This window comes from Phyllostomus hastatus, unplaced genomic scaffold (assembly GCF_019186645.2).
Source record: "Phyllostomus hastatus isolate PE091 unplaced genomic scaffold, TTU_PhHast_1.1 phas_scaffold_345, whole genome shotgun sequence".
Lineage (NCBI taxonomy): Eukaryota > Metazoa > Chordata > Mammalia > Chiroptera > Phyllostomidae > Phyllostomus > Phyllostomus hastatus.
In genome coordinates this window covers 26011046-26033030 of record NW_025334024.1, presented here as the reverse complement: position 1 = coordinate 26033030, position 21985 = coordinate 26011046, and the positions used below count along the sequence as shown (strand labels likewise).

At 52.7% G+C, this 21985-nt stretch overlaps 1 long non-coding RNA gene across 1 annotated transcript; it reads left to right on the top strand.

The window, feature by feature from the left end:
• The first annotated feature begins 10466 nt into the window (after nt 1–10466).
• Nucleotides 10467–15498, top strand: LOC123805968. The gene is made up of 3 exons (XR_006783400.1): nt 10467–10596; nt 13912–13983; nt 15155–15498. It is a non-coding gene; the product is annotated as an uncharacterized LOC123805968 (long non-coding RNA).
• Nucleotides 15499–21985: the final 6487 nt, after the last annotated feature.

Below are 21985 nucleotides of genomic sequence, written 5' to 3'. Positions count from 1 at the left end.
CTGCCGTGTCTCTGTAGACCCTGTGGGGTCGGTGAGACTCGGGGTCTGGGCTGGGAGGAGGGTTGTGCCAAATCGTGGAGAAATCGCAATAGGCAGGGGCCAGGGTGGAAGAATGGGGACAGGAGAGCCACCATTCTGGGGGACCTTGTGCACAGAGAATATAAAGAGTGACGCCCTGGGTCAGTGATGGCTACTGTCTCCGCCCTAGAGACTCAAACAGCTACTGTTAGACCCCCTACAGCACCGCACAGGTAAGCACACGTGAGGGGCTGTGGCAATTTAGAAGCACGCGCACACACGTACAGACGCCCAGGGTCCTGGAAGCTGAGAGTCATCGCCACAAGCCCATCGGGATTAGTTTAGCCTCCATGATAGCATTGGGGCCTGTGATTTCCAGAGTCACCGGGGCTTGAACCCTGCACGTCTGGGTGGCTTGGTATCTGAATACCAGGTGAGGTTTAGACTCTGAATGTCTGATACCCCCATTCTTTGTCTGAGGACACTTCGACACTGGACCTTCTTGGTCATTTCTGCTTCTCTCTGGGAACCCAGGTCGTTGTCTCCCATCCCTTAGGAGCCTGATTCGGTTGCTCTCTCTCTCAGCCCTCGCCGTCTGCAAAGAACGCTGTCGCCCCAGGAGCTGGCTCCTTGGGGTGGATTCTGCAGGACCCAGTGCCTGTTCCTGCAGCGTCATCCCACCGTCTGGCAGGTGCGGTCGTCCCAGGGCTCAGGGGGGAAGCAGCCCCACCATCGCTCCTCTCCCCTGCCTGCACCCAGCACACACACGCACCCTTCTACATCTGGTGCGGCAGACTTCGCGGTAAAGGTTCGGGGTGACGGGAGAGAAGGAGTGGCTGGAGGTTTGGATCCCAGCTGAGTGCAGGACATCCTGCTCCGTCCTCCACGTGCCCAGGGCGGCGGTGAGATGGGTCAGCTCCCCAGCACTGACCCCTTAGATGTGATCCCATGATCCAGTTTTGTTTTTTGTCTAAGATGACACACAGACCCGTCATATAGCTCTCACACCCACGATGACAAATACTGGCGTTCCGAACTAGAGCTTCTTTTTCCTGAATGTCTAATGTTTCCCGAACAGTTTTCTTTTTCCTGAATGTTTAATGGGGAGGTCAAATTCCAGAGAAGGTGTACAAAGACGCAGGAGAAATCTTGTCTGGTGAACAGCCTGGAGAAGTCCCCAGCGTCTCCCCACTGTCCGGCCTGGTTGGTGTCCCCGCCGGGCTGTGGGTGGAAGCGGGTGAGCGTGGGGAGGAGGAGAGACCAATCGGTGATAAAGACCCTCCTTCAGAACAGAAATCCTCTTTGTGAAGCGAGAGGACAGAGTGTTGATTTGACACAAGAACAACCTTCTTGGACGAGGAAACTTTTTCTAAGGAACAGTTAGCCTGATAGGTAACATTTAAAGACGATGCCATAGATCGCCACAGTTAGGGCCTGAGAAGAATCTCAATGACCGCCACCCTCCCCGCCCGCCCCCAACAGAAGTGATTTGTTAGCAGGCACTCGAGATCCGTTCCTGTCGGGTAATGTAAACTAATTATCTACAGCGCCGAAGCAGGCACTGCACCTGCATGATAAATTGCGGAATATTGCATTATAAAAAGAAATATTAATTCACCTAACAGGACATTAAAATGGATGACAAACTTTTTCCTTTTTTAATGGTTTCATTTTTTAATTACCATTGTCTTGCAGCGGCAGCAGACAGCACATACCTCAGGAGGCACCCGAATGAATTTGTCTGAACGCACCTTCTTTAAGAGGAGAAGACACACTTATTCAGAAAACGAGTGTCTATTAGTTCTTTGTTTCACTTCGTGGAAATTTATTTTCTCTCCTGGGAAATAAATGCCGCCTATTTAGTATATTTTTTTTTAATCAGAGAAAGCCTTGAACGTCGAACACAGTGAAGGAAGCGCACCCGTCAAGACCAACACTGAAATTCTAAGAATTAACATTCTGACCGGAGGGCTGCACTTCCTACTCTCTCTCAGTCACACACTGTGATTCGCCACCGTTTTCTGTCCCTGAGCGCTTAAGATAAAACTGACAACTTGATGGAGAGATCCCTATCACTTAGTCCTCTCCATAGGTAGAGCAGAGAAGTGCCTAATTAAATTATTTTTTTTTCTTTGCTGCTCCAAATGAAATTAGCAGTCTAGGTGGGTCCAGAATGGGTGGATCTTGTCAAGAATGTCAATCAAGCGAGTGGTTCTCACATTCTCACTCTTCGATTGGATGGGGGTGGGGTGGGAGTGGGTGGGACTTTCCAAGGCTCTAGTTGTCAGGTCAAGGGCTGGGTCTTCATTCACACTGCCAACCAACTCATCCCCGGATTTCTCTAGGGTTACAACTGTGGCATCCTGAAACCTTTGGGGACTGGGGCATTAAGAGCTGTAGCCCCACGTGAGTGAACGTGAACTGTGTGACCTCGCTCCCCTCTCTCCTACCCATGGTTTATTGGACCACAGGTTCCGAACCAAAGACAGTAAATCTCTAGACACTGCCAAGACCTCTGCCTAAATCAGGGTGAGGCGTTTGAGCAGAGTCCTCTCTTGGGCATGTGGGGTGGTGTTGGGACCCACCCCGCCTGGTTTCAGAAGCTGTACCTGCCCGTGGCTAAGGCTGAGTAAAGGACCTTGGGACCATAAGCCACTAAGGAGACAAAGCTTATCTGCTGCCACCTCTGTCCCCTTCTATTTCACCCAGCTTGGCCCCAGGGGATGACCAGGCCAAGGACAGGAAGATTCCTCAAGGGAGGGATGACCTAAGATAGACGTGGTCATGAAGGGGCCCTCAGGAAGGACTTTCAGAGCTATAGAAAAAGCGGGTGATGAACTCTCACCCCTACATAGTCTGAGTCCTCATTCTATCTGTAAAAAGTCTCCTCATCTCTTGGCCTCCCACCTCCCCCATCTGACTTGAAATGAGTTTGTTTCCCAAAGTTTTGTGGCCCGTTAGATAACTGACGCTGACTCAGAATAAGCCCTCATAGTTCTTTGATCCTTGTTGCCTGACAATGGTTGACGAGCTTTACCTGTGTTCCTGTGCAAACTGAATCCAATAAAAGCCCACTAAGGAACAGGCTCCTGACCCTTCTCCTTTGAGAGACCAGCCACCTTTCCTCCGCAAGCAGATCATGTCTTGGTAGACTCATTCTCATCTGTGGCAGATGGGGGGCTGGGAGGCTGGGTTAGTTAGGGCTGTGCAGACAGGTGGCATAGCATTATGGACCGGGGGTTATGCCGAATCAGATGGAAGTTGAGGACGGACAGAAACAGAGAAGGCAGGAAAGGCAGAGACAAGAAGTGACATAGCCAATAGGTGAGAGATGCACAGTATTGGCCAGCTGGCCCCTGACAGTCCAAACGGGCTGTATTGTCCTTGGGTTCCAGGAGACCTTAGCCTCCTTATAACAGCCCCGTGTTTTCAGCTGCTCTAGCTCGAGCACCTCTCTGTGCCTTGCTACCGAAGTCACCAAGGTGAGTGAGTGCGTCCCTGCGGGAAGCACCCTGACACATCCCTGATCCTCCTCCCATACCCCTGGGTCTTTGCACCCACAGCTCTCTCTGCCTGGCTCGATTTCCTCAGCCCTCCTCTGCCGGATCAACAACTGGGATTGGGCTTTATCTTACCCAGGGTCCCCTTCCTCCGGGAGCCTTTCTGGCCCCCCAGGAGCCAGGTGCCTTTCTCCTGTCCCCACAGTCCCTCTGCTGGGGCCTTCACCTCATCCTACAGTCATCCACATCTCACCGGGCCGACCTGGAGCTCTGGAAATATGAGGTCATTGCATCCACGCTTCACGGAACAGCTGGGGCACTGGCAGGGCTCTGCGCCTTTCCACAACAGGATGGGGAGCCAACCCCGTCTCGGGCCGGTGCGTGGTTCGCTGCACGTTCCTTGGCCTGGGGCTGAAAACTCTCTAGGGTCTCACCCCAGTCACATTTTCTGACCTGTTTCTCACTACTGAGCCCCAGGTTCTACTCAAGAGCCTACTTACGATGTGCGAAATGCCCAGGTCCCAGGCTAGATGTTTGTCGTTCTTAAATTCTATACAGTGATTTCCTCCCTTCCAGTCTTTAATTGCAGCATGATTCCTACCACAAATATCTCCCGTCATCCATCTCCAATTCTTGAAATTCTACTTCTCCCTCCGAATCTAGCTCACACACCGTTTTCTCTCCGAGGTGGTCTCTTGTCGGCCCAGGTACCTTCCATCCCCAGCAGAAAGGGACGGTGTCTGTCTAGGATTCCGCTGGCACCTCACACACAGTCTTAAGGCAGCCGGAATAGTCTGACCCGGATCTTGCCTCATGGCCCCCGTTAAAATCATCTCCTCAAGAGCCAGAGCCGTGCCTCATCCAGGGCATCGAAATTCAATGAAGGATCTTTAACCATTGGGCTTGGAGGGAACCTTAACCTTCCAGGGTATTTATTCATCTCATCGGAAAGAACTAAATGCTGATGAAATAACACACTGTAGATTAAGGGAAAATCCTGTAAAATTAATGCCTGGGTGATCAGACTATTCTTGATCCACAGGCTAGAAGGGTAAGCCACACTTGATGAAGGGTGAGTCTCAGACCACTCAGAAACGTTCACTACTCTATTCACAGGTCAGCTAAGTGAACGGGTTCATCTTAGAAAATATTTCGACAGATATTAGAACCCAAAAGGGAGTTCTGTTTTACTCGATTCACAGGGTCTCGGTTATTTAACTAGCATGCCTTCTGGTCTGGTGTGTTTGCACTGCGGTTAAGAAAAAAGGAGGAGGGAAGATTTTCCCTAGTTCATTTTTTTATGCCTCAGCCTTGGTGATGTCACTTATGCCTCACAGGGAGAATGGGTCTCATCTGCAGAAGTAAACAAGGACAAAACGGAGCTGCAAAAACCTAGCGCTATGAAACACTTCCTGAACACCTACTATGTGCCAGCTTGTATCCAAAGAGCTTTATCTACGGGGAGCCGCTTCATCCTCATAGCATCCGTAAGAAGTAGGAAGGGCCATGTTCCCATTTTATAGACGAGTAGAATGAGGTACAGAAAGGCGAATGACTCGCCCAATAGCAGATGGCGGATTCGTGATGGAGGTGGGACTTGAACCCCGGCTGGCTGGGTCCCTAAGCTCTCCTTCTCAGCTGCTGTGCTCCGCTTTACAGAGCTGGGCTGCCCGCTGCAGGCCAGCTAAACCTCCATCTGCTCGCGAATCACTGATCTCTAGCCTTTGTGCTCTTGCAATGTAAGAATGTCAGAGGTAAATTTCCTGCATCTGTCCACTGGTGGCATAACAATGAAATCAAGCAGGCCAAGGACAATTTGACCCATGGCCAATACAGGGTAGGGTCTCAAAAGGCAATTCTCTTTGCCCAAATCATCATTTCCCTCAGCAACATCCCCCCAGTTTGGTCACTGAAGCCCTACCATTCTGCTGAGTCTGCATGGGCCAGCTCCCACCCCGCATGCGCTCTCAGCCCTTCCTTGTCCTGCTCTGTGTCTCGGGAGGCCGGCCTCTGAGGACGGCACCTCCCAGTTTCCCCCTTGACCTTGGCTTCTAGTTGGGCTGTGCTGATAGGAGGCATCAGCAGGATACTGGAAGGTGGAAGCAGGGAGAGGTCGGGGTACTCAATTCCCTTCTGTCCAAAGGGGCCCCTGTCTCCTGCCTCCCGAGTGCCGGCTCCGGGACTTGGCTCTGGGAAAACCCTTCCCTTCCGCCACCATTCAGCCCTCAGAGGCTGCCCACAGTTACTAGTCTTGGGGGTTCCCATCCCTCTGTGACCCCCCCAAATCACGTACACATCTCTGTCACTAACCACCTCAGTAACCTCTTTCCAGTTCAAAATTTGTTAGCATATCATCTCTGCCTCTTAGAACAATCTTCTTGCTTTTGCCTTCTCCGAGGACTACTCATGAATATTTACCTAATTTTTTCTTAAAATCAAATTATTACCTACTTAAATGAGTTTTAAAGGAAACATGCAATCCCTAGCATAAATTAAAAGCCACGTCCATGCACCCTAATCAAATACAACCGTAAAAAAGCAGGGCAGGCCCTGGCTGGCGTAGCTCAGTGGATTGAACACGGGCTGCGAACCAAAGTGTCACAGGTTCGATTCCCAGTCAGGGTACATGCCTGGGTTGCAGGCCATGACCTCCAGCAACCACATTGATGTTTCTCTCTCTCCCTCTATCTCCCTCCCTTCCCTCTCTAAAAATAAATAAATAAAATCTTTAAAAAAAAAAAAAGCAGGGCAGAAACTGCAGTATCATGGAGCTCTGGCCAGCTGCTGTTGCCCCCCAGGGCTCTGAGCTTGAGCTCTCCTCACTCTGCTGGTAGAAACAGAGAAACGTAAGAGTTCAAAGGGGTTAAGGACATCCTGCCACCACACTGACATGTCCTGGTTGGTACACCCTCAAGGGTCACTCGAGGGAGGATTGTTAAGAGAATCCCTTCCTCGTGGTGTGAGTCCATGGGATGGGATACCCCATCCAAAAGGTGACCTGTGTCACAGATTTTAGATGACGTTGCCCCTCAGCGGCCAGTAGCAAGTAACTACTGAGTCAGTTTACAGCCACATGTTAGGTCTTCCACATGCTATTAGAAGATACTAGGAGGAGATACACGCATAAGGAAGCATGCCATCCACGCCTACGATGGCAGGAAGTCATTAGCCCTCTCTCAATGAGACCGGCCATGCTGGCAGTGATACCAAAGGCACAAGTGGGTCTTTCTTTCTCTGCTAATACTCTTCACATTGCAAACTGGACAAACAGGAACAGGTGGGCAGGCCGAGTGTCAAGGTCAATGTGCCCGTGTGCATAGGTTGTGTTTTCCTGAGGTTACACATGGTGAGGAAGTTCAATGTTACCAAAGCAGACAGTTTAAGGTAGGCACGCAGCGATGCTTCCCATTGGCTGGGGAGAATGACATAAGTGACATCACCGCGTTTCTCTTGCACAGCGTGGTAGCCATGAACTATTGATTCCTCCACGTCAGAACGGCAGCGTTCATCAGACGTACACCTGCCTAGCCAGCATTCCAGGTGGGCTGCAAAGCGCCCGTACAAAGCACGTCTCAGGGCCCTGCTGCATCCACCCAGCCCTGTGGCTCCCGCTGTGTTTTATTAGGCAAATATAAAATTAACAACACAGCAATAATTATTTCCTAAACTAGCTCCAACACAAATCCCCAATTTGAGGTCAGATGTATTGCCTAATAAACTTTTTACAGCTGTGGTCAAATGGTGGTAGTTAATTCCTGGAAAACACAAGTCAGAATTCACCAGAGTTAGTTTTTAGGTCTTGATTCATCCTATAAAGACAAGTGTGCATTAGCTGCGGTTTCTACAGAAATGTTCAACTGGTAACATCCAATGTAATCGCTTGCATAATTCCAGCTAATTCTGTTAGAGGTGTTTGACCGACTTGCACTTTCACTGAACCGTACATCACGGCTTGGAGATCGCTGGGTCTGGTCTTTCTAAATTGCCCTTTCTTGAACTGTGGAAGTATTGCTTAATGTTATGTAGCTAAACACGGAATCATGTCAAAGAGGAAAGAATAATTGGAATATTATCCACGAAGCAGGATTCGACTTACAGTCCTATTGCTACCACTCATTTGTTACTTCGAGGCCTGTGGCTTAATTGCAGGCTCCGAGCTGCTGTCGGAGCTGCAAATCCACACCCGCCTCCCTGCAGAAGCCATAACATTTCACTGGCTCAGGTGCATCCAAACCTGAACATGTAGTTGGAAATACTGACATGTTAAAAGTAGAGACGGAGAATGGGTGTGAGAGGCAAACGCAGCACCCGAGACGGGCCAGGCTCTGCTCTGAGTGTTTTACGTATGCTAACATTTTACTCCTCGCAGCCCAGAAGGCTAGAGTGTTTATTAGCACACCCATTTTACAGGCGAGAAAACAGAGGCACAGAGAGAGAGTAGCTAGCTCAGCGCATACCACACAGTTGCACGACCATGGCGGAGCTGGTATTCAAGTCCAGAGAATTCGACCCTAGAGCTTCTGCTTCCGACCACTTTGCAGTGTCGTGTGAGATATAGAATCCTAACTAAAACATGATCCATACCCATCATGGATTAGGCCCCTCTTTAGGAAAAAGAAGTGGACGCGTGTGAAACATTTAGAGATATGAAAGACCAATAGGAGAAGGGTGCTTGGGGTTCTAATGCTGCTAAGGCCGAGGACGTGCCCTTGTGTCAACAAGGACACAATGCGCAGACTTCTGGAAGTGACCACCTTCTGCAAAACCAATGCAGACCGGCTTCTGGGTGAGGACCAGGCAGGCCCGGTCACGCTTTCTTTGATCTCTAAAACGTATTTGTTCCCTGCCTGGGATCTTGGCACCTGGCTGCAGAGTGGTGGGAAGGGCCAAACTTTTGTACCTTGACAGACCCGAGTTAACGCCTGTCCAGCCACTCCCTAGCTCTGTGGCCCGAAGCGAAGCGCTTCACGGGGCTGCACCTTCCTTTCTCCCCCATCTGTTGATGGGGTCACATCTGCCTCTCACACGCCCAGTCCATACACCCCTACTGCAGACACACTGATCTCTCGGTCGGGGGGTTCTTGAGTTGCAAGCCATGGAAACCAGCATTGGCTAACTGAAGGGAAATAATTAGTCCGAGAGCTATGGCGCCGCCACATCGTGGAATAAAAAGCAAAAGAGTCGTCTGGAGAAGGGACAGGAAGTAGAGGCGCTCAGAGTCACAGCGACGACTAGCAGAGCTGGAGCAGGCCAAGGTCATGGTACACTGAACGCCGTCAGTACGGCTTCATTCTTCCCCCTCCTGTCCCGGGCCGCCTCTCAGCAGATTCTTTGCCCGTTCTAACCCACGCTGCGCCCGCTCCGCGCAAAGCACAATGCTCCGTGTGAAGAATGTGAAAAGGAATAACCCGGTCCCTGCCAAAAAGTCAGCAATGCCCTCGCCCAGAGTATTATTTTATGTTGTTGAGAAATACCCAGATGAATCATTCATCTCCGAAATAAATGGCTCATGTCAAAACATTTGCTAATGCAGACAAAGCTGACTGAAATAAATGGCTGAATAACCCATTGTTTGGAAATCTCCAAGAGTAATATATATTACAATCAGATAAATCAAAATTACAAAGGATTTTCTGCTGCTTTTCAAAATGCTTGCCAGAAGTTGGTCAAGTGACAGTGTGAAGGGTAATCATTTTAACAAGTGGTTGCCGGTTACCTCTGGGGAGTGAAACTGGGCAGGCGGGGGAGGAGGGGGAGGGGGTGGACAGAAGGAAGACCACTTTTCATGCTGTTATCTCCCGGAGGGCTTGAAGTGGTAAACTGAATGTACATGCTTATATTATAATAGTTAAATAACTAGTTTAAATACAAATATACTCAGGGCACCCTGCCTGGGGTGCTCAGTGGATTGAGCACGGGCTGTGAACCAAAGTGTGGCAGGTTCGATTCCCAGTCAGGGCACATGCCTGGGTTGCAGGCCATGACCCCCAGCAACCACACATTGATGTTTCTCTCTCTCTCTATCTCCCTCCCTTTCCTCTCTAAAAATAAATAAAATCTTAAATAAAAAAAATATACTCAGGGCACTTGCAGTTGATTAAAATAAACAAAACACCATCTTAAACTAGTAAGCTAGTTTAGGCTGAAAGGGGGGTGTTGGGTGGACGTGGAGGCAAGACCAGCTCATGCATTTGCTCTTCGTCTCTCTGTCTCCACCGCCGTCTCTCCTCTCTGCATCTCTCTTCCTGTGGCTGTTGCCATGAAGCTAGAGCTTTCACTAACGGTGCTCCTAGCCTCATGTCCTCACGGCTGTGCCTAGAAAGAAGGTTCTCTCTCTCCCATTTCAGCTGGGAAATCCCTAGGTTACAGCCATGGCCGGTATGGCTAAAGGCTGTTGGCCCCCCTTGGACTAGGGTTGAAAGAGTATAATTAGCTCAGCTTTTGGGTGAGACGCTCACCCTTTGGCCAATCGGTGAGGCAGAGAGGAGGCCCTGGTGGCTCTCGTTCTGTCCGTACAGAGGGCGGTGGGAGGAGAGAGTTGGGTCGGGCCAGGGTAGCCGTGGAGGGAGCCTCTGTGTGTGTGTGTGCACGCGGGGAGGGGGGCCTTCCCCGTGCGTGTCCGCCCCTGAAGTCCCTGAGCTGGCTCCCTGGACCCCGGCCCTTACTCCCCCCACACCTGAACTCCTGGCTCAGAGGACACCTGAGAAACCAGATCCTCAGTCTCAGGCGAGTCGTCTTGTTTGAAAAAGAACTTGAGTGTCTAAGTCTTTCACAGTAAGTCACAGAGTAAACATTAAGTTACTGATTAGCCTTGCTTCCCTTCTAAGGCAAATCCCAGCAGACGGAGGGCAGGGTTGCAAGCCCCTTGATTTCTGCCCATCTTTGCACCCCCCGTGGGTGGCAGTCATCACGTAACTACGTATGTATTGAGCACCTACTATGTGCCAGGTACCGTGGGCGAGACAGAGCATGTGTTCTAGCAGGGCAGGCAACACGCTCACGCGTATCTCCAACGATTCCTATTATGACAAGGGCTCCCCAGAACCCGCAAGCCGGGCAGGAGGACCAAGAATTTCAGGTATGTGGGAGGCATGCTAGAGAGTGGGGTCAAGGATGGCCTCTCTGAGGACGTGACATTTGCACAGACCTGAGTGGATGAGGGGTTTCCGCCGGCCGGTTTAACAACAGAAACAACTGCCTTAAGGCGAAAACAGTTGACAGGTTTGAGGAGCAGCGAGGAGGGCACCACAGCCGGGGCAGAGGGAAAAGGGGGTGGATGGAGGGAAGCCAAGAGGGAGAGGCTGCAGGGGCAGGTCCTAGGGCCGGGGGGCAGCCACCTGGCAGGCCACGAGAAGATCTGGAATATTCCCCTGCACGGGATAAGGCACTTTGCCGTGTTTCTACCAGGGGCGTGGCAGGGACTGACTGATGTTGTTAAAGTGCCCGGTCAGTGGTAGGCTCTCAATAAATATTTGTTAGCAATTTAAAATACAAAAGAAACTCAGACCTAAAAAAAGAAAAGTTAGTAGTCTCCTTGGCAGGAGAGGCACACGTCTCCTTGTGCTCTCGGCTAACGATGGGAACGGACGGCCATTGGTCTGGTGCTCCGGAGTCTACCACGCTCTTTCACCCCCAGGGTCTCCTCCGGCCTCTCCCCAGGACGCAGATACGTGACCACACGACAGCCAGGGCCACGCACAGGCAGAGACGCGTCCGCCCCTGCTCAGGCTGTGGGGGTCTCACCCGGCTGTCCCAGGCGAGCGCAGGCTGCGAGTCCAGGAGGTGCCCCCGGGAAGCCCAGCCCCGTCCTTACTTAGCACGCCCACCCACAACAAAGGAGGGAGAGTCTCGGACCTCCCCTCATCTTCCCAGGCCCACCCTAAGGGCTTAGCTTGTGAGCTGGGAGTGGGGGGCCGGGGTACGGGGTGACCAGGGAACCGAGGAGCCCAGCTCAAGAGAGGACGTACGCTGTGCGAGATTTGCTTTTTCTCTCTCTCTCTTCGACTTAAACATGAGCGTTTCTTTGGTGGTTAACAAAGACAAATCTTTTAATGTGCCCCTCAGGCCTGGGATGAAGGCCATGAGAAACAATGGCAGAGGAGGGGGGCCCTGGGGAGCCCCTGATTTAAAGGGCTGGTGTCAAGGCCCTCGGTTACATCATGGGGCCACTCTCTGGAGCAGAGCTGAGCAGTCGCCATCCCAGACTCACGGCGCCTCCTGCCACAGCCTCAGGAATCAGTGCCCTCTGGTTTTCCTGACCTCAGTAAAGTCATCTTTCCTGGCCGTCCCCACCCGCATGGGGATAGGTGGTCTCTTACCCTTTCTTCTGGGAACCCTGGAAGCAAGGTGGGAGGGATAGCCCAGGCTCCCTCCCACAGAGCCAGGTAGGCCAGGGGGCCGGTTCCTGCTCTCACTGTCTTCCCGACCTTGGGCAAAGGGCGGAACAGCTGCCCAGGAGGCAATTCCAGATTCGAAGCTCAAAGGTTTCCTGGTTCAAGGGCAGCAGTGGTAAAGCCTGGGGCATTGCCAGCTCCACTCCCTGCGAAAGCTGCTGGGCCTTCGGAGCCTCCAGCTTGGCGCGCTGGCCTCCCAGACTGCCCAGCCCCCAGGGCTAGCCTTTACCGCTGAAACACCACCTCTACCCTGGCACGTCACTGCCGACACGCTGCTCAGATTGTCCTTCGTCTCGGGGTGTTTTTAAACGTCTCTTCGCGGCACGCCCCAGCGACTTTTCACGGGAGTCCTGAGACAGGGCCGTCAGACTCTGCGCAGTGAGCACCCGTGTCAATGTGTTAACGAGCCACCGCATCAGCAGCGGCAAAGTACACGCGTGAGCCCCGGATGCAAATAGAGTCGTTGGAGAAAAACCAGTCAAGCTGCGTTTCGGGTGTCACTCATGGTTATTAAATTGGAAAAGGAAAAGGCAGCATGAAAGTGTGTGTGTGTTTGGGGGAGGGGGGAACGTGGTTGGGGCAGACGAACTTATCCTATGTTGGGAAAAGCAGGCTCAAAATGCCATGAGTGGCCCCGATTATGCATTCTGATGCAAAGGGCTCCCAGCCGACCGACCGACCGACCGTGGGGGCACCGGGAGCCCAGCTCCCAGACCCGGGGCCGCACATCCCCTAACAACTTGATTCATCAACGCCGGCCTGCAGTTCAATCCCGCTTCCTCCGCGTATCTCCCGCAGATAAAAGGCCCCATTCTCCGGCTTCCCCCGGCTTTGTGCGCCGTGAAAACACCACTTTGTGCCCACGTTGTGTTAAAATAACAGATCTGTGTTCGTTCCTGCAGGTTTCGGACGGGAGGATGGAGGCAGGGCATCTTCCCGGCGGATGGCCGGGCGCCTTGGGAGGGGGGAGGATGGAGAGAAAGGGTCTCCAACAGGGAACCTTTGTCCCGGGATGCAAATGAGGCTCCGCGAGCCGCCCTGGCCAGGCCAGCCGGGTCCCCGCCGCCAACCCACCCATCTGCGGCTATTTTGTTAACCCGCTGTTTCCTGCATTCTTTCTCTCGCGCCACATACTTGATGTTGACAGCTGTGAATTTTAAACACCCATTCTGGGTATGGTTTTCTAATTTTGTGTATTCGGATTGTCCCTCCATGGGGGAGGGGGAGTGGGGGCGGGGAGCCAAGTACCTCGCGTTCCTTCGTTTAGAGCTTTCTTTCGAGCTCTTTGAAAGTCGCGCGGGGACTCTGATGGCCGCTCGAAGTGGGGACGGAGCGTGCCCCCCGGCGGCACTGGGAAACGGGACGGGCTGTGCAAGGTTGCAGGCTGAGGGGGTCGGGAGGCAGGCCTGGGCCGCGGCGCGCCGGGCAGACGCACTCTGGCGGCCCAGGAGCTGAGAGTCCTCTTCCGTGCCCGCCCTGCCTGCCTGCCTGCCTGTAAAATGGGTCGCCACGGCGTTCTCCAAAGACCAGGCATAAAGACCTCCCACACCCAGGCCATCAACCCCGTCTTATGTCCCCTTTCCCCTTGGCCCTCACGTGGTTCTGGCAGCCCATCCTTTTCTTCTCCATTTTATGGAATTTACTGGCGTGACGCCGGTTCACAAAATCACACAGGTTTCAGGTACATGATCCCACCACACATCATCCGTACACTGTGGGGCGGGTTCACCGCCCCAGGTCAAGTCTCCGTCCGTCACCCTCTATCCACCCACACCCTCCCTCCCCCACCTCCCCCCCGCCCATCACCACCCTGTCATTTTTGTCCCACCCCTCCCCACACCCAGCCCCGCCCCTGACAGCTGTCAGCCTGCTCTCTCTGTGAGTCTGTCTGTATTCTGCACGTTGGTTCATTTTGTTCATTCAGTTCTACATATGAGTGAGACCATATGGTACTCGTCTTCCTCTGACTGGCTTATCTCACTCAGCATAATGCTCCCCAGGTCCCTCCATGCTGTCCCGAGGGGTGTGATTCCCTTCTGTTTTTACGGCCGGGTGGTGTTCCATGCGCAAAGGTATGTATGTTTTTAAGTATGAAGAACAAAAAGCGCCCTCAGCCCAAGGCCTGGCCTCATAAGACACTGGATTGGCTGCAGCATGTTTCAATTTGTGTATTTATTTATGCTTTTGCTTATCTTTGATATGAGGAAGATCACATCACAACCCAAAACACACAGAATAGGAACAAAGACTCTGGACAAGAAAAGAAAATCTTGCCAGCAGGGCCATCCGAAGGCTCAAAATGCTTGCTATCATTGAACTTGGAGATCTGACTCAGAGCCTCCCGGCAGCAAGAGGGAAAGGGGAATCATGACCAAAGACAAAGTCTCACTTCCCTCGGGCATTCGGTTAGAAAATTTTTCCAGGAATGTCATTAAAAAACAAAAACAAAAACACTTGGCACTCCGGGATCTTCAGCAGGGGGCAATGAGAAGTTAGTTCAACGTCAACTTGAGAGCAAACGCAGTTGCAAAATCCCCAGAGCTAGAGCAAAACAAAGTACAAAGTATGGCCGGTGGGCACCTGTCCAGTGCCCACTCCAGGTGCGGAGGGGTAGGTCCACAGAGCCCTGCCGAGAGGAGGAGGCAAGGCCACATCTAGGGTGGGCAGTGAGGAGGGCCCACGGCGCACCACAGGTATGCTGGGTGACGCCTCAGCCTGGGCAAAATAAACGCAGCATAAACGAGCAGGTTTCCGGTGTCCAACGCGACCCAAAGATAGAACTCTGGGGCCCAGAGGAGTGCGTGGTTTGATGATCCCTCAGCGTCCCTGAATAACACTGTTCTCATCCGGGCCATCCAGAGGGGCGGGCAGGCTGGCGAGGGGTTCCGCCAAGCTCGGAAGACGGAGGGAGCAGGTGGGAGGGCTGCCGGCCTGAACCGCAGGAGGCTGACACGTAATCACGTCTGGATTCAGGGCCACGCGCCTCTGCGCGGCCTGGGCCCAGTGCTGGTTTTCGTGGGTTTTTTTTTTTAATGTAAAATATTCATTTCTACAAGATGTTAGCAGACTTTTTCACTTTCTTTTAGTTTTCTGTATTGTTTGAACTTATTTGAACACATGACTTTTGTAATTAAAAAAGAGTAGGTAATCATTTTAAATTAGTTGTTTTTCTTTCCTTCATTTTTCTTTATTTTTTTTCTTTTCTCCTTCCCTCCCTCCCTCCCTCCCTCCCTCCCTCCCCAGTCATGCCAACAATTGGGGGTACCCTTACAATGCACTAAAACACAGGATTGAAGACCAGGTCCTCACCGAACTGGATTCCAACCACCTGGAACCACTGAGCTCGGCCCATCCTCAGGGGGGAAACCGATGACAGACAGGAAAACAGGTTTGTGGAGGGCTGGAGAGCCTGTGGTGGCCACCGACACTTCACAGCTCCACCACGGTCACCCAGCCACACCCAGGCTCCGAGACCTCCACCTCCCCAGGACAAGGGCCTGCCTGGGACCCCGAAAACCTGCCGGCTTCCCTGTCATCCAGAGAACAACTTTCAAAAGTCCACTGGCAGGAGACAGCAGAAGGAAATATGCAAGAACAAAAATTATTCAAAACCGGAGTGGGTTGCGCGGAAAACGGAAAGCCCAGGTGACTGGGCTGCGTCCACAGACGCCGCCTCCAACCTCACGGCCTGATCCGCACCCCCAGGCGCTCGCTTCTCTGTCAACCCCGAGCTCCTGCTGGTCGTGTGCAAGTATCTGAACTCATCCTCAGAGGGCTCTGCCGGAGCCGGGGATGTTATACAAAGCCGTTTTCTGGTGAGCCTTCAATTAACCAGCAAATCTGATTCATTGTGCGTGAACTTCTACTTCCAGGATATAGTCCGATCCAAGGCGTATGCAAATCTGGGTAAAAATAAAGTCCCGCGGAGAAGGAGCTCCCTGGTATTTGTTTTAGGGCGAGGAAGAATGGAACAACAAGACAGAGAGGGCCCCGGGCCAAGGAAAGCACTATATTTAGATGTGAAGGGCTTTGTTTGGCCCCCGATTCGGGTGCAGACACCCGCCAGCCGGGAACAAGGGGGCCATTCAATCAACCCACCTGACACGCTGCCGTCGCCGGCCCCGTGCTTTTCCACAGGCACGGGGCCCGCAAACCTTCCTGCAAGATGCCGTCGGCTGAGAGGAGGTAACAGCTGCTCCGCGGCAATTAACCAGCACTTTCTGCTGCTGAAGGAGATTATTTTGGATGGCGTAAAAAGATTCAAATAAAAATGTCAACGTGCCCATTAGGGATGAAAGTTAGAAAAACTTAAGTGCCCCCGAATTAATCACTGTTTGACAGGAAGGCACATAAACGAGTACTAAAAAAAAAAAAACCCCACAAATCTATTTTCCTGCCGCTCGGGCGATCGTAAAGAAGATCGCTGGGGGCCGGGAGGGGAGCCTTGGCTGCAACCTTAATTCAACTCAGAGTGAAGATTTAATGACAAAGTTACAAGCCCTTCAAGTAGCATTTATCGAGGGGCTAATGAGAGTCCGGAAGAGCTCTGTTTTTACAAAAAGCAGTCCCCAACACAAGAGGCCTTTGAAAATATGGGAAGAGAGGGGAGTTCATTAGTCTTTTTTTTTCCCTTCTCCTTTCTCAACAATGAATATTTCTGCTGCCAAACCTTCAGGAATAGGGTTGGTTTCCTTTCAAGTAATTCATGCAGACTTGGCATCCGCGTGGAGGCCAGACAACCTCGGCACCGAGGCGCAGGAAATCACACCGTCGAAAGGAAGCCGCGCGCTCCTTCCTCCCCGGGCTGGGCCGGCCCTGCGCAGCCCTGCGCTGGTGCTGCGGCTGCCAGAACGCCTCCCATTTCCATCCCCTCCCACGGCTAAGATAACGAGAGCCGCCTTCAGCCTCGAAGGGCTGCTCTTACTTCAGACCCCAGCGACGCTGGAACAAAACCCGTGGCTGTCGCCCCGAATCGAGCAAATGAGCCCCTGTCCCGGGGCATAAAGGGCGAGAGAGTTATGGAGCATCCCCTGCCGAGAAGGCCCCATTCGCCTTGCCCTCGCGTGGCATCTCCGTCTTGGAACCTTCTAGGCCCTCGCGCCTCCCACCCGTCCTTCTGTCTCGGGGAGCACAGGAAGAAATAACTGGGGCCGGTCTGGTCCAAACAGATCAAGTTTTCTGAAGTCAAGATTTTTCTTTTTTTTTTTTAAGTAGAAGCGGAAAGGGATGCTGTGAAGAAAATGGAAACTGGCAAAGTGCTTTAACTTCAAATAGTCTTCCGATCAGCGCGGGCACACACACCCCACGCTCTTTTCTCCACGTACAGACAGCTGAGCAGTTAGGGGAAGTGGGGGGTGGGGGAGAGGAGGGGAGCTGGAACGCAGGTATCCTGACTTCTGATTGCTCGGCGGGAGAGCGGCCTTTCTTTTGGATTCATTAACCCCCAGGAGCCTCGAAAATGATCTGCGACACGCAATCAAATGGCCACGCAGAAAACACGCGTGTTTAGAAAATACTCTAAGTCATGGCTCACGCCTGGCCAAACTATGTCTTCAAGGCTTTGCAACAAAAGTGCCTGCCTTTGGAGCATCCAATGACTAACGTGCTATTTTTCCACAGCGGCACTGCACTGAGATCTGGGAGATGCTTCCTGTTTGAACAATCCCTCCCCTGCTCGCGAAGGTGTATGCCCCGTGGCACGAAACCGGCGCTTCAGCAGCCAGGCTGCTGCTTCTGAACAAGAACCGTCCGCCTGACACCACCTGGGGAAGGACCCGGACTCCTTTGCCCCTCACCGGGGCATGCGCAGACTTGGGAGAACATCTCTTGAAACGCAGTCACATCCTGAAGGCTGCATGTTACGTTTTCCCTTCTAAGGCTGACAGAATGCAACTGGCATAGTTTCAATGGTTGTGGGTTTTTTTTTTTCCCCCAGAGGATGTAAGTAGTCTTCAGTTCTGAGAGTAGAGCTAGACCAGGGGCCAATGGCTAACAGCTCAAGGGGTAAAACACGCTTTGCTCTCTGGCTCCAGGGCGGTAGCTGGTGAAACTAAGGCTCCTCAGGGTGACTCCGAATGATAAGAATAATATTAATAGTAATTATATATGTGTTGTTATTATAGTGCCTTTCACTTGTTTACCAGATAATGAGTGACACTCGTATCCGTTGTCTCAGTGAAACTAGGTAACATCATTTCAAGACAGGTACTTTGTGATCTTTACTATGTAGGTGAGAATTCAAGAGCTCAGAGAGGTTAATGAATGTGCCGAGGTCACACAGCTGGCGAATGAAAGAGGCAGAATTCACACCGGAACTGGCCTGAATCCAAAGCTGTGTTCTTAATCCCTGGGCTAGTCTGCCCCTTAAACTGCTGCCCCTGGTTGCAGTGACCCTGGTTCACTCTGTAGCCACCGTGTCGTCTTCTGTCAGCGCTGGCCTGCCCAGCACCTCACCCCACGCCCCACGAGGGAGGACGGGTAGCCAAGTGATTAGGGGGTGTGCGGGCTGGCGTCACGATGCCTGGGTTTGAAACCTGGCCCTGTCACTTGCCAACGCCGTGACCCCGTGTGAATGTCCTAGCCTGTGCCTGCACGTATAGAGTGGGAATATTAGACATCTCTGCCTAATACGGTATAAAAATAAAGTGCAATAATGTACTTAAATGTAGGATAGATTCTGGTACCTGGTAATCATTTAGTGTTAGGAAAGGAAGGAAAGAAAGAGAAAAAGAAAGAGAAGGAGAGGAAGGGAGGAAGGAGGAAAGGGAAAAGAATAAAGGAAAGAAGAGAAAACAAAATAAATGAGAAAAGAAAAGAAAGAGGGAAACCGAAGGAAGGTGGGGTGTGTTCTTGCACCCCTGAATGCCGCAGAGAGGTGCCGTTGCCCACAGAGGACGCTCGGGCACTGGGGGGGGGGGGCGGGGGGGCACAGGGGAGACCCACCGGAGGCCCCAGACAAGCCAGGTGGGCAGCCCCAGGGCCTCCCCAGGCACGTGTGGGCCCCACTCCCCTGGTGTTGGTACTCATTCCAGGCAGCCTCTCTACCCCCCAACTTCCCAAGCCGGTGACAGCAACGTTCCGGCGGCCCAGCTTCCACGTGCCGAAAGGGAAGCGACACCATCCTATTCCAGCCCCATCAGCTCAGGTCAGGCCACATGACCACCCCTGAGCCAATCACCGAGACCTCCAGGTGGCTGAGACCCGGGAGGAAGGTCACGCGCTGATTGGCTTTCTCTCCTCATGTGTTTCACCTCTGCTGAGGACCGGAGCCCCGCAGACCGTGAAAGCGGAGGGAGGAAGGAGTCTCTGGGGAGAAACTGGGTGAAATGACCAGAAAAGGCCAGAATGCACAAGCAGCGAGCTGGTACGGACCTCCATCCAAACTTGCCCGCTAAGAGCGTGTCCTGTGCCTGGCCTTGCCGGTCTCAGGTGGGTGGGTGTGGTCAGGAGCTAGTGCTCCGTGGGCGCCTGCTGGGGCTGGATGCCAGGCTCCGGTACCAACCGGCTGTGTGACCCTGGGCGGGTTCATCTACCTGTCTCTGCCTCGATTTCCTCCTTGGTTAATGCGGTTAATAATATTATCATTCTCAGGGATTGCTAAGTATTACCTGTGTGCCTGTCAACTGCCCAGCATCTCCTGCATGCATACCAAGCCCCCAACAAATGTCAGCCATTGGTCATTTGACAGTTACTCGCCGAGTACCCACTCCCTGCCAGGCTCCGTACTGAGTGCGTGGGGTACATCGGCGAGCGAAACGGACCGACAACCAGATCCCTGACCTTGTGGAGCTGATATGCCAGTGCGGAGAGAGATCACGGACGATAAGTAAAATAATAAGACAATACTATGGAAGTTCGGGGAGAACTGTACGGAAAAAAGAAAGTCACGGTAAAAGGGATCAGGAGAGTAGCAGCAGGAGGAGGGAGCAGCACTGTCCTGCACTGCCAGCGCAGGGGCGAACGCATGAAGGTGGTGACAGGTGAGTCAGGATCCGGGGAGTTTGAGTGAAGAGGCCAATAGATCGAACGTGGCGGGGGTGAGGGCGTCAGGCAGTGCCGAGCCCCAGAGTGGGAGGCTGCGCAGGGCTCCTGAGGACCACCAGCAAGGGGGCCTGTGAAAACCAGGGAGGGCAGGAACGACGCCACAAGGGAAGAGAGGGCCGCATCAGGAAGGGCCTGGGGGGTGCTGGGTTGCACTCTGAGCAAACAGGAGCGGAGCCCCTGGCCGCTCTTTGCGTAGACTGGAGCGCCGGAGAGCTGGGGCCCGATGGACCCTGAGGATAGGACAGCTCCTTTGAAGAGAATGGCAGGCCATCTCCTAAGAACTTCACTCTGTCCTTGATGTGTCAGGCTTTCTTCACGGGCTGAGAAGAGAAGATTCTCTAGGGGGGACGCCCCGCCAGCAGGGTGGGGTGCAGGGTCTGTGGCACTCCCTAGACTTGCAGAGAGCTCAGTCCGCTGCATGTTTGGGCCGGGCGAGCCACGGGGAGCATTCAGGGCAGAAAGAGGCCTATTTAAATGCTTAATATCCCCAGCCTCCGAGAAGCCATCCATTGAGGCGTCTCATTTGCAGTTTGTCTAAGATCTTTGGGGATCCACTGAAGCTTCCAGCTAGAATCTGTCATCTGTTCAGGCGAATAAATCTCCTATGTTTGTTTTTCTACCTTTTGGTCTTTTTAAGAACTCTTTACCAAAGTGTATACTGCTCACACAGAAATGTGCACACTTCGTACGGTAGAGTTCGGTGCGTTTTCACAAAGCGAACCCCCTGGTGCGAGCAGCACCTGGGGCAGTGCAGCGTGGCCAGGACCGCAGACCCCCTTCCGGGGCCAACAAACCGCTGTTCCGGCTTCCAGCGCTGGGGAGTAGGTCGGCCTTTACAGAAAAGACTTTATTTAAATGAAATTCTATGTTACTTTATACGGTTATACGAAACGACATAAAATTCTCTAAAACTTGATAGAAATTAACTTCTCACTATTGTCTGTTGGCTGGCTCCCCTACCCCTCCGTACGGACAAGGACGTGGCCCCTCACCCACACAGTTCAGCACAGCGTAGCAGGTCCTCCACAGATGTGTGTCGGGCGGACGGATGGAGGGCAGGCCGGCGGGCGGACGGATGGAGGGCAGGCCGGCGGGCGGGGAGAGGAAGGGGGTGGGGGGGACAGATGTGCGGGTGGGTGAAAGAACTGCACCGGCCCTTCCCCGTGAAGGTGTCGGTCAGCGGCTCCTGAAGTCCGGCGGCTCCCGTCCTACTTGCCTGATTTCTGACGTGTCTGACTCAACCTCACTAACAAGCAGTTAACAGCTTTCTTTAAACAGGCACACACGTAGAAGAAAAGCTCTGTGCAGGGAATACATGGACAATGAGGCGGACACGGAAAGTGAACAGAAAGCAAGCAAAGCTCTGCCACTCAGTGCAAGAGAGAGTCTGTCGCCTCCTGCAGACGATGAACCCGAGGCCACCGGTCTTTGCCACAGAGGCGGGCTAGCAGCTGCGGGAGGGGTGTTCAGAGACACGTTGGCACGCAGTTGAGACTGTTTCCGGCTGTAGGCAGAGGGATTTAAAAGACTGGGAAAATGGGTCCTGGTTGGTGTGGCTCAGTGGACTGAGTGCTGGCCTGAGAATCCAAGGGTTGCCGGTTCGATTCCCAGTCAGGGCACATGCCTGGGTTGTGGGCCAGGTCCCCAGTGCCGGGTCGTGTGAGAGGCAACCACACATTGATGTTTTCCTCTTTCTCCTTCCCTTTCCCTCTCTCAAAAATATAAGTAAATAAAAATCTTTAAAAAAAAAAAAAGACTGGAAAAGGGAGTGGTTATCACTATGGCAGCCCGTCATTGAACGCCCCACCTAAAACCTTCTCACTCACCCCGAGATCGTGTGTCCGACCCTTGGAAACACCGACGTAGGTAACGCTTACTGACCCCGGGTCATATCCTACTTTCACAAATAAAGTTTTATATTAAGTTGCCTTTGGGGGAGCTTTGCGCCTTTCTTCTAAAAAGCAGGAGAAAACTAGGAAACACACAGCTGCCTTACAGGTCTAAGAGTACCCCGCCCCCCCACCCCCCAGG